The 13,143-nt window shown below is 31.2% G+C and overlaps 1 pseudogene; it reads right to left on the reverse strand.

Annotated features, from left to right (window-relative positions):
* Positions 1-1,307: 1,307 nt before the first annotated feature.
* Positions 1,308-12,783, reverse strand: LOC127128508 (beta-glucosidase 13-like; annotated as a pseudogene).
* Positions 12,784-13,143: the final 360 nt, after the last annotated feature.

Raw genomic sequence — 13,143 nt, forward strand, 5'->3', positions numbered from 1 at the left:
AATGGACAAAGGTTCACTTACATCTTTACGAGAGGTATTATGATCGTAGGGGAATAATGAAGAGAAAGAAACTAAGTGTTCATGAAAAATTACATCCTCTGAGATGAATATCTCGCCATACTTTTTCAAGCATCTGTAACACCTATATTGTGAGAAATGACCCCTATGTTTTTGAAAACCTTCGAGTAAATCTTCGTAATACACAAGGAGGGAATTTTTTATAAAACCGTCATAACTTAAGTGTAGCAAAACATATTTTTTTCTTGTAATGATAACATAAGTTCTACACAAAATTTTAGAGACTAAGTGTATTCCCTGCACCGACTATAATCTCAAAGATATTACCTGTCAAAATATAAACAAGAAATTCTATATAATGATGATGATGATACCTACTTATTAAAAGGAATTTATGTATGATTAGTTGTTGTCATAAATCCAACGTTGTTATAATTTTCGGGTATCAATGTTGATAATAGAAAAATTGATCATTTATAAGGCGCGGATATGAAACCAAAATTTGAATAACTTATATAATGGACTTTACATCGTCTGTATTAAAATATAAGAACTTACTATTGAAGTTCAAAAATAGGAACCAATTCTATAAATATGTTATAGTAGATAATCGTTGATAAGTTGATTAAGTGACCTTAACCATCTTTTTTTCTAGATTTGTTAATGTTAGAGTCATCATTATTAAGTGATAGTAAAAACAAAATTGATATGATATTATGAAAAATTGTTGTTGCGTGGAAGTGACTCTTTGCTATGATATATATTGATGTAGTATATTTATATATGTTGTTATTATTTATTTTCATATATGATTCGAATTAGAATTATCATTTATGCAAAATCTATAAATACTAATGGTTAATAGAGAAGTTTGTCATTATGTTCATGGTTCATTCAAACTTTATCCATGTGACTTAAGATTTTAAGATTTTTATTATTAAAATTTGAAAATAATCATGTGTTATCATATTTAACATTTAACATTATGGTATATTTATTGACAAGTGATCTAAATGAAAGTTTTCTTATTATTTTCAATTTCCTTTTGTTTGAAACAAATGATTTTCATAAATATAAAAAAAAAACTATTTTTGGGGCATGGGTGTCACATGTATCTACACGCATAAAGTCAAATCACAAATATAAACACATTTAAAATTATAATTAAAAATAAATTAAATAAGCAACATATTATATGCAATCATATTTGAAGTAAGATTCCTTTCTTTGTTCTCCATTTATATTGATCTTCTTTTTTTTCAAGTTGATTCCAACAAAATTAGTATATGTTAGTGTCTCAAATCACTTGTCAGGTATTTTGTGTACCATTTAGCTGCATCAGTTGGTATACGCTTGAGAGTATCATTAAAATCAATATGATAAAGACCCCAATTTCCAGAATATCCCGCTTGAAATTCAAATGTATCAAATGCTGTCCATAAAAAGTAACCTTGAACATTTACGCCATCACTATCAATTTAAACATAAAAAACTCTTGAAGATTAGTTTCTTGTAAGAACAAGTTATAGAAGCATTTTGTTTCATATTAAACTATTTTCCATACTGATAGTTTTATTATAACTTATCTCTTCAAACTTAGTTTTTTTTCTTCATATTAATGAAATTAAGAACCAACGATTATAAATATTTATAGTGAACAATAAAATTTTGAGTTATAAAGAATAATTAATAGAAGTAGTTTAAAATTTATGTTTGAAAAATAGAAAAATATTACATAATTGTTGAATTATGCATTATCATGTTAGTTTTTTTACTCACTTCCTAAGTTATATAAATACAATATCTATATAGTAAGATGATTGAATAACTACTTCAAATTATTTTGTACTATTGATGCATAATTATTGATCTCTATTGTAAAAATATTGTTAATGGTTTTTATAGAGAAAGACAATAAAATAAATAAACAATCCTTACAAAAGCAACATAAGGTCATTCATAAATAAAACGTACACAAATATTTAATATCTAAATGCAATATATTCAATTTTAAAAAATAGTTAATTGTATCATGATATTTATTTATCATCCATAAAATTTTATGGATAAGGAAAGATGACTTACTCAATTGCTGCCTTCGTAGCATTTAAATGTGCAGCAACATAAGCAATTCGATGCTCATCCTTCAATGGATTTGAAATTTTAGAAGAAGCAATACCTACGTAAATAGGATTTGACAAAAAAGATATTGATAATTTTTTTTTGTATTATAAACTATAACTATTAATTATAATATTGTAATGAAAAAATGCACTACTAACCATTTTCTGTGATGTAAATTTTTGGATTTTTATACTTTTCTTTAATGTAGACTAAAAAATTATATAATCCTTCAGGATAGACATTGTTCCAACCGTATTGATCCTATATATTATCAATATTTAACAAGTAAAAATATAATAATTATGTTATTCCACTAACAAATGTAATTCTTTTAAATTCTTATCATTATTCTCTTACCTTATAACCAAGGATTTTTCCGTCTATATTAGAAGCTGCAATAAGGAAATAATGACAAAAAAGCACTTAAAAATAAATTATTATAATTTATTGTAAGGTTTAGTTTAACAAAAAAACTTACCTTCTGAAACTGCTAAGGCGTCATAATTGTCATACAATTGTCATACATAATCTTGGTTCTATTTGATTCATGTCTAGCAAAACGAGAAGTATAATAATTGATTCCGACAAAGTCAGTGCTTCCTTTTAACATATATTTCTCCTTTTTAGTGAATTTTGGTAGTCTATTCCCCACATACTCTTTCATTATTGTTGGATAATCACCATAGAACACTGGGTCTAAAATCCTATACATTGGAATAAAATGTAGCTATATAAATTTTTGATAAGAAAATGTATTAACAACTAAAATATGATATGAAAATTTAACAAAACATAACATAAATATAATAAGAAACAAGGTATGTCGTTGGTAGGGTTAGTAAAATGCACTAACCATCCCCAGTAGAAATCCATCAATCTCTGAGTAGCAGCAACATCCTCTGATTTTGAACTATAAGGAACATATCTTCCGGATGAAAGAGCAAATCCAATTTCCCCCCCTTGTTGTGCCTATATTAAACATTCATTCAAAAATAACATATAATTATTAAAGATAATTATCAACCTCACTATTTTAATCTAATAAATTAATCATAACTATTATTAGTATAATTTCTAATTTCTAATTTTGTCATAGGTTTGTATTCCATTCACTCGCGTTGTTGTAAATCTCAAATGTTAATCTGCATATATTTTGAGCTAACGTTGATGATATATTATATGTAACATGCAATTTCTAAAATATGACTTACTTGGAATTTTGTTTTGTATAACTTTGATGATGTAGCATGGGAAAGAAGGAAGTTATGAAGTAGAGTATATGTTTGTGTACATATTTTAGTATTTTTGCATGCCTCATCAGTAGATACATTATCAATATTGAGCATGAATTGAAATATAGCAGTGACTTCTGCCTCATTGATTGTAGTCCAATGTTTTACTCGATCTCCATATGTTTTGAATAAGAGCTCACTATAATCCTTATAATATTTTCTGAAATTTGATTTTTACATAAATAATATAAACATGGATGTTGAAGTTCCATAATCTTTGTGCAAACTAACTTTAAAGTTAAACCAATTTTTTAAAAATAAAATAATTTGATGAGATGATGTTAAGAAAAAATTACACAATAGATCGATTTAAGAAGCCACCGTGCTTTTGTTTAAGGGCTAATGGATAGTCAAAGTGCATGATACCCACAAAAGGTTCAATACCTACAAATTTAAATGAAAAATGGATATTATGTGAAGCAAAAAAACAGATTATTATAGACAAAGTTCTTATTGAAATAAAGATTGCAATGAATATTATATTTTTCAATTCATACCATTTTCGAGTAATTCATCAATCAAGTTGTTGTAGAAGTTGATACCTTCTTGATTTATACCTCCTTTTAAGGTTCCATCTATATAAATGACCATTGAAATTAAAGAGAAATATAAGTGTTTAGTATTAGTAAGGAAGAAATATATTATAATATTATTGATTGTTCATGTGGATGTGATTATTAATCGATTGATAAGTTTATCCGTGAACAAAAAGATGTTACTAGGTGTTCACTTTTGTTGTTCATATATTTTCACTACGCCAAATAAGGGAAAAGATGGCGCTTATTTTGGCCTATAACAGCGCTTTTAAGCGCCCTCTAATCTGGCGCTGGCATAGGTAAAGACAGCGCTTTGTTCTCCTGGAGAAAGCGTTGTCTAAAGTGGCCACATTATAGTGCGCTTTAAGAAAAAAGCGCCCTCTGGAGTGGTCCATAAAGGGACACCTTAGAGGGCGCTTTCTGGATAAAGCGCCCTCTAAAGTTGTCAGTGTAAAGTGTTTAGAGGGCGCTTTCTGGAAAAAGCGCCCTCTAAAGTTGTCAATGTAAAGTGTTTAGAGGGCGCTTTCAGGAAGAAGCGCCCTCTAAAGTTGTCATTGTAAAGTGTTTAGAGGGCGCTTTCAGGAAAAAGCGCCCTCTAAAGTTGTCAATGTAAAGTGTTTAGAGGGCGCTTTCAGGAAAAAGCGCCCTCTAAAGTTGTCAATGTAAAGTGTTTAGAGGGCGCTTTCTGGACAAAGCGCCCTCTAAAGTGTTAGTTATTTTAAAAAAATTTGTTTGAAAAACAGTGGATATTTAATTGGTAACCTGTTCGCATGCTGCAAAAGTGTAAAATTCATATTGATTTCATCCTTTAATCCAATGTTATACACCATTAATCCATTGATATATACAACATGAATCCATTTATATACAACATTAATCCTCCATATATACAACATTAATATATGATTCTTTGATCAACAATATACAACAACATATTCTCAAAGTACTACAATTAAGAGAATAAAACATAGCAACCAACACCCAGTGACCACTGTATCCAAAAGCTGTCTAGTAGTTCTAACCAATACTAAACAAAAACGCCCATCCACCCATGGTGGCAAACATGTTCTGTATATCCAAAAGCTGTCTAGTAGTTCTATCGCACATCCATACAAAATAAGGCTCAACCAAAACAACAGATGGCAGCATAAGTAGTCCCCTGCAAAAAGAACACGTCCAAATGCAAATAACACAGAACTGTCAAAAGGCGATTGAGCAACAAATAGTAAACAATGGCATAAAGTTAAATGACATAGCTAATATTACCTGAATTCCTGCATGGTTGTTAAGGTAAAAATCAAATTCCCTAGGGTGACAAATGCTGGTGTCTACCACGGTTCCTTTGACAATTTAGAACAACAAAATCAGCAAAAAGTGATAAATTCAAATGATAATATATACCAGCTGCGTTGAGAAATATATTGAAAAAACCTGGCATAATATTTCCACTTCTATCGGTCTCTTTGGGGTTGACAGGAAAGAGACGGGTGTGATGTCTCTTTTGGACCACTACAAAAGTAACTTTAGGTAGATACCCATCCTCTATTGAGACACAAGCCTGATGAAAAAAAATTAAAAATTAAACGCAGAGAATTTAGTGGTGTATTTTATGAACGACAAAGTAACAAGAAATCAACTTTGAGAAGTCCTAAATTCTGCCTACAATACAGGGCTGCAAAGTTGATGCAACAAAAAACATATAACAATATATGGTAAGTACCTGTATCTCCGACCATATTTTTTCTTTGCCAACCTTCAAGTCCGGACTTCTCCAATTATCACATGTAATCGGAATATGTTGTCGAACAAGGAAACCAATGTAACTTGCCAACATTGAACCCTTATCTTTTGAAGATAGAATTGATATATGTTTAGATGGACATGTTCCATTGTCGTAGAGGGATACTTTCAAATATCCAGCATCATCATCTACGCGAATGAGGCTTGACGACAATAGAGCATCTCCATCTAAACAAATATCCAGCATCATCATTTTACCTGTAAAAAAGAAAACAATTAAAATCAGATGACAAATGTAAAAACAATTAAAATCATAAAAGTCATTTTACCTGTAATAAAGAAAACAATTAAAATCATTTGACCTGTACCTTTTTCACTAAGTTCTCTTTCTTTTCTTGGTTGGAATATGTTCTACATGTCTCTTAACAACACGGACGGTTGGATTGATCCAAATACCCTCATTATGATCATTTCTAATATATGAATCATTTGATATAATATTCTCATCTTGATCATTTCTGGTAAACGATTCAATCTCAACATCAATATCACCTTGATCTCCAGTGTTTTCATCAATTACTTTGTTGGAAAAAAGAACTATAGACCATTTCGTACTTTTCGGATCATTGACATAGAACACTTGTCTAGCTTGAGAGGCTAGAATAAAAGACTCATCTTTGTATCCCACCCTATTAAGATCCACTTGCAAAAATCTTGACTTATCCATTCGAATGCCGTTATTATTTTCAACCCACTTGCAACCAAATATAGGAATCTGAAACTTCTCATAATCAAACACCCAAATGCGCTCGATAACACCAAAATACGACAGATTTGCAAATTTGGGGTTTAAGTCCTTCACACTTGATATGTGCATTGCTTCAGCTACCACGGTGACACCACTATTCTGCATAGTACTTTTATCATCTTGTTCTTTGGTATAAAATGTGTATCCATTAATCGCGTATGCGCTATAAGAAAAAACATGGAAACTTGGACCATATGCTAAGCATCTCAACCTTTCTGTTATTGAAGCGGGATCTGAATAATACTTTGAATAAATATGATCCTTAAACCAAGGTATAAAACATCGATTGTGCTCTCGTACTATCCAATTTTCATTTCTATTGGGATTTAAACCTCGGAGAACATCCTTGTGAATTTCAACATACGGCTCAACCTCATTCTCATTGTGCAGAACATACAAATGCACTTGATCCCGTTCGACCCTTGATACTGCCACGATTTTATTTCCAATTAGATTTTTTCCTTCTTTCTTTTCGACAAGCTGAGACTTGGGGAGTCCGATTGACTGAACATTAGACAAATATTCAGTACAAAACTCAATCGCTTCTTCAACAATGTATCTTTCAACCATACAACCTTCTGGTCGACTTCGGTTCTTCACGTACCCTTTTAATATTTTCATATAACGTTCAACAGGGTACATCCATCTCATATAAGCTGGTCCACACAATTGTGTCTCTTTCACAAGATGAACAACTAGATGTACCATTATGTCAAAAAATGATGGAGGAAAAAACATTTCAAGCTCACACAAAGTAATAACGATTTCTTTTTGCAACATTGGTAAGATCGCAGGATTGATCACCTTACTGCAAATTGACTTGAAGAAAGAACACAACTTAGTTATAGAGCTTCTTACTTTTTCTGGAAGAATAGAACGTATACCTATTGGGAGAAAATGTTCCATTATAACATGGCAATCATGGGTCTTTAAACTCTTTAACTTGAGGTCTTTCATAGACACAAGTCTTCTAATATCTGAAGAGTACCCTTCTGGAACTTTAACTTCACTTAGAAACTTACACAATGTTTTTTTCTCCTTTCTAGATAGAGTATAAGCAGCAGGCGGTAGATATGTTCGTTTTCCTTTCTTCAAGGGTCCTAATTCAGTTCTTATTCCCATCGCTATCAAGTCCTTTCTTGCCTTAAGGCCATCCTTAGACTTTCCTTGTATATTGAGTAACGTGCCAATAACACTTTCAAATACATTTTTTTCAATATGCATAACATCAAGAAAATGTCTCACATACAAGGACTTCCAATACGGCAATTCAAAAAAAACTGACCTCTTCTTCCACCCACTTTTGACAAGTGTGTGGGCAAAAGGCTTGCCAAACTGAGTATCCAAATCTTTCACCTTTTCAAAAATTTGATCACCCGTCAATATAGGTGGAGCTCTGCCTTGTTCTGTCTCTCCATTGAACGCTTTTCTCCATCCACGGTAGTGATGATTTGAATTTAAGAATCTCCGATGACCGAGAAAGACATTCTTCTGACCAAACTCCAAGCGCTTCCAATCTGTTTTATCTTCACAAACAGGACACGCACATTGACCTTTTATGCTATACCCTGATAGATTTCCGTATGCTGGAAAATCATTAATTGTGCCAAACAACATCGCCCTCAAGTTGAAACTTTCTTTCCTATATCCATCATAAACCTCCACACCGGTCTCCCACAAAATCTTTAAATCTTCGATTAAGGGCTTCAAGTACACGTCTATGTCATTCCCTGGTTGTTTAGGTCCAGAAATCAACATAGACAACATCATGTACTTACGCTTCATACATAGCCATGGAGGTAGGTTATAAATCATAATAATCACAGGCCATGTACTGTGTGAGATACTCTGGATACCGTGTGGGTTCATTCCATCAGTAGATAATGCCAAGCGAAGGTTTCTTGATTCTTCTCCAAATTCAGGATAATCATTATCAATTTTCAACCACTGTGGTGAATCTGCCGGATGTCGATACTTTCCATCTATAATTCTTTCATCTGCATGCCAGGTCAAGTGTCTTGAATCGGTTTCACTACGAAACATGCGTCTAAATCTCGGAATAACAGGAAAATACCACAAGACCTTTGCTGGAGACAACTTGTTCTTATATCGCGAGACACCGCATTTAGGACACTCATTTAACGATGCATACTCATTTCGAAACAAAACGCAATCGTTTGGACATGCATGTATCTTATCATAGCTCATGCCAATAGAGCACAACATCTTTTTGGTCTCATATGTTCGATTGGGAAGAACATTATCCTCAGGAAGCATATCTTTCAAAAGGGCTAATAACTCTGTGAAACTTTTATCCGACCACCCATTGCCCGCCTTTAAGTTGTACAACTTTAATACCGCAGACAATCTTGTGAATTTAGTGCAACCATCATACAAAGGTTTCTCTGCATCACTTACCAACCTCTCAAACATTTCGGGACAATCCTTAAGATCTCCTTCAAGTGCTTCTGCAATCTCTTCAACTCGATCACAATCGTATGTATCTGCGCCACTATAGTTTGAGGCATAGGTCGTACTATCCCCCGGTTCAACATTCTCGTTACTTTTCTCACCATGCAAATTCCAACATGTATAACTTCGATCAATTCCATGCCTCATTAGATGCGATGTCAACTGAACTGCGTCAACCCGTTTCCCATAACAACAACCCAAGCAAGGACATATCATTCTACTGGGGTCTTCGGCGTGCGCAACGGCAAACTTAACGAATTCTGATACCCCATTCTCGTACTCTCTCGACAATCGATTGGAAGACATCCATGTATTATCCATTACTAATTAGAATAAATAAAAAACAATTTCAGAAGAGTTCAAACACATTCGGACCTAGGTTTCTAATGATACTGGTGTTGACACAAAATCAGATGTTCATAGGTCGTATAACCCATTGCATCCGCAATCATGGTCACTAAAAACCAACCGTCAATTTCCTAGTGCATCCGCTATCATGGTCGAAACAAACGTAGAAGGAGGAAACGCGCAGTAATAAGGTAAAATAGAAATTGGGCAAAGCTAAAACAAAGCAATAACATAAAACAGTAATTGGGAAAAGCGTGTACCTTTGATTGGTAGAAGGAGGAAACGCGCATGTAGATCTAACAGAGGTGGAAGGAAAACGCCTCAGAACCCTAACATGAAAAAGAACGCTAATAACAGATAGTGAAATAACAAAACGCGCAGTATGTTATAATTTTAATGTTTACTAAAGGGGACATTAGAGGGCGCTTGTGGAAAAAAAGCGCCCTCTAAAGGGGGCCTAAGAGGGCGCTTATGAAAGCGCTCTCTAAGGCTTTCCAGAAGCGCTTTATAAACTGGAAATGTACATGGACTTAGAGAGCGCTTTTTCAAAAGCGCCCTCTAAGGGTAACCTTAGAGGGCGCTTTCACAAAAGCGCCCTCTATTGTTGTCCCTCCATTTTTTTTTGGCTTCACTTTAGAGGGCGCTTTGTTACAAAAGCGCCCTCTAAAGGGGGCCTAAGAGGGCGCTTCTAAAAGCGCTCTCTAAGGCTTTCCAAAAGCGCTTTATAAACTGGAAATGCACATGGACTTATAGAGCGCTTTTTTAAAAGCGCCCGCTAAGGGTAACCTTAGAGGGCGCTTTCTAAAAAGCGCCCTGTATTGTTGTCCCTCTATCTCCTCCTTATTTTTTCGCTTCACCTTAGAGGGCGCTTTATTACAAAAGCGCCCTCTAAAGTGCGCTGTCTATTCCAGTTGTTCGCTCCTTATTTTTTCTCTTCACTTTAGAGTGCGCTTTTGTAATAAAGCGCCCTCTAAGGGGCGCTGTCTATTCCAGTTTTTCGCGTAGTGTTTACCTACAAAGTTTATTTTTCTTGGTCGATAAAGTATTATGATTACGATTAAGTAAAGTCGCACTCTTTTTTAAAGATGTTATGAACTACAATATAAATCAGAGTCTAACTAAGACACGTTATTTAATATCTAAATTCAAATGTTGTGTAATATTTTCGTCACTTTACAAATTAATAAAAGTTATGATGCAAATCAAATATAAAGAAAAAATCAAAATAATCAAATATTCAAAAATATTAAATAGGTGATAAACATAAAAAATACAAATTAATAAGATGCTAATTACACAAAATACATATCAAATATTTGAAATTGTCTAACACCGAATATGTTAATAAAATATAACTAAGTATTAATAAAAATTATGGTGCAAATCAAATATTTGAAATTGTCTTACTTACACCTCCTTATATATTCGTCACTTTACAAATTAATAAAAATTATGATGCAAATCAAATACAAAGAAAAAACCAAAATAATCAAATATTTAAAAATATTAAATAGATAGTAAACATAAAAGATATAAATTAATAAGATGCTAATTACACAAATACATATTAAATATTTAAAATTGTCTAACTCACACCTACTTATATTTTAGAGTGAGTATGTTAGTAAGCTATAACTAAGAATGTACCTTTTTAACATTCTCTTTAAAAAAATATTTGAGCATGTATTGATCAATTATAATAGAATATTTTAACTTAAATTTTTTACCTGGCATCACTCTACTCCAAGAGATAGACATTCTGTAAGAATTTATTCCAAGTTTCTTTAAATGTTGAACATCCTCCTATAACACCACAAAATAAATTTAAAACAATAATTAAATTCAAGGTGTATATTTTTCTCATTATTTGTGACTTTCAATTTATTATATCTACCAAGTAATATATAATTTAGAAAACCAGAAGGTTTGTGTTGTTTCTAACCAGAAGGAAGATGATTGAACCCTCACTCTCATCAAAATACAAACTATGATGTTTAATATCTGTCTATAAACAAAAATAAGTATATTCATATTTAATGAACTCACCTTATATCTCTTGTAATGTTCTATTTTTGATGGAAATTTGTCAACATCTAAAAATACACCTGTTTGTTAAAAAAATTTGGGATTAACCACTAAACTCGCATATTATATTCTAAAAGAAATAGAGATAAATGAATGACAATAATACATAAAATGAATTTCAAATTAAAAAGAAATAGTTGTAAAATGATCATGCCGTCATTACTAATATAAATTTTTGAAAAAAATTGTTTGTCACTACACATATACTTTTTTTTTTATGATTAAAATTTTGGAGTATTTTAGTATCTTAGAATTTTGTTGGATTTCAATATCATAAATACAGTTAATTTAAAATTCAAATTTATTTTGAACTAATTAAATATTAAAATTGAAATAATATTAAATGATGAAAATTAGGTACCTATCAAAGTAATCATTTATGTTTTCCTATTATAATTATATATATTCCTAACCTTTATTTTGTTCAACTATATCATCCCATATACCAAGTCCTCTTCCTCCTTCATGACATCCTCCTTCAATCTAATGTTATCAAAAAGTTGTCAATAATAAATTAAATTTGATAATTTTAAACTATTATATATTTTAGTATTTTAACAAGTGTTATTATTATATATTGAAATACATATTATTTTTAAGCATGCACCTGTAGGGCCGAAGATCCGGTACCAAATAAAAATCCATTTGGAAATGATTTTTGATTTGGAAATCTTGAAGAATTTAGAAATTTTAATATAGTCGTATGGATTAGTTGTAGTTGCTTCTCCAATCTACATGAGTTCAACAATATTAACATGTTTATTAATTACTATATATACACAAATAAAATAATTATGACTCAATTAATATTATTTTGTCTCAAGATAATTAATTAACTTAATCAAAATTACCTGTAAAGAAGATATGTTATATTGAGCCGACTTCTGCTTAGGAAGAAGATCTGTAATATAATATTATAGGGTCAATCATGGCAATGAAAAATGTTAGCTAATGCATGTTGAAAAATGAATAGTTTTGAGTAACTGTGATTATAAAGAGTTATGTTGCATTTAAAACAATTGTATTCTCCTCATTTTTATTTATACAAATTTTGACATTTTTCGTGATTGTTTGAAAAAGTTAATTTGTTGTATAATTATAATGTTGGACAAATAAATACTTAAAATGACCGGACTTCTATAAATGAGACAAAAGATTTAATTGTATTTTTTTCATGGTTTTATCAATGTTTAATTATATTTTTCGTGTAATTTTAAACTATAAATTATGAAAGTTATTAACTAAAAGAACAAAAAGAATACATACACCCTTGTGCTTGAGAGGGAATATTGGAAAGCAAAACAAAAGATAATATTGCAAGAATAGTTTTAGAAATTGCAAAAGATGATAGAATCTCCATTTTCTACAAAGACGAGAATGTGTGAATTTGATATACAATTTACAATTTTGCTTTATTTATAATGGAGAAAAAACAAATATGGATTTCTTCCCCTAAAACATGTATAAGATGACTTCCTATTTTTATAAAATCCAGACTAACTTTTTAAAATATTCCACCAGAAATTTGTTATTGTGTTGTTTTAAACTTCTTTGACTTATTTTGACAATAACTTTCTTTGATCTTTATGAAGATTAATCTTGCTATATATAGACTTTCCATCAAAATAGTAGTTTTAGTTAGATTTTTTTATATAAAATAGAGTTGGTTTGTTACTAATATACACGGTTATTTTAAAAATACAATTGCATTTATAACTTT

Source organism: Lathyrus oleraceus, chromosome 3 (genome assembly GCF_024323335.1).
Source record: "Lathyrus oleraceus cultivar Zhongwan6 chromosome 3, CAAS_Psat_ZW6_1.0, whole genome shotgun sequence".
In the NCBI taxonomy this organism is placed as follows: Eukaryota; Viridiplantae; Streptophyta; class Magnoliopsida; order Fabales; family Fabaceae; genus Lathyrus; species Lathyrus oleraceus.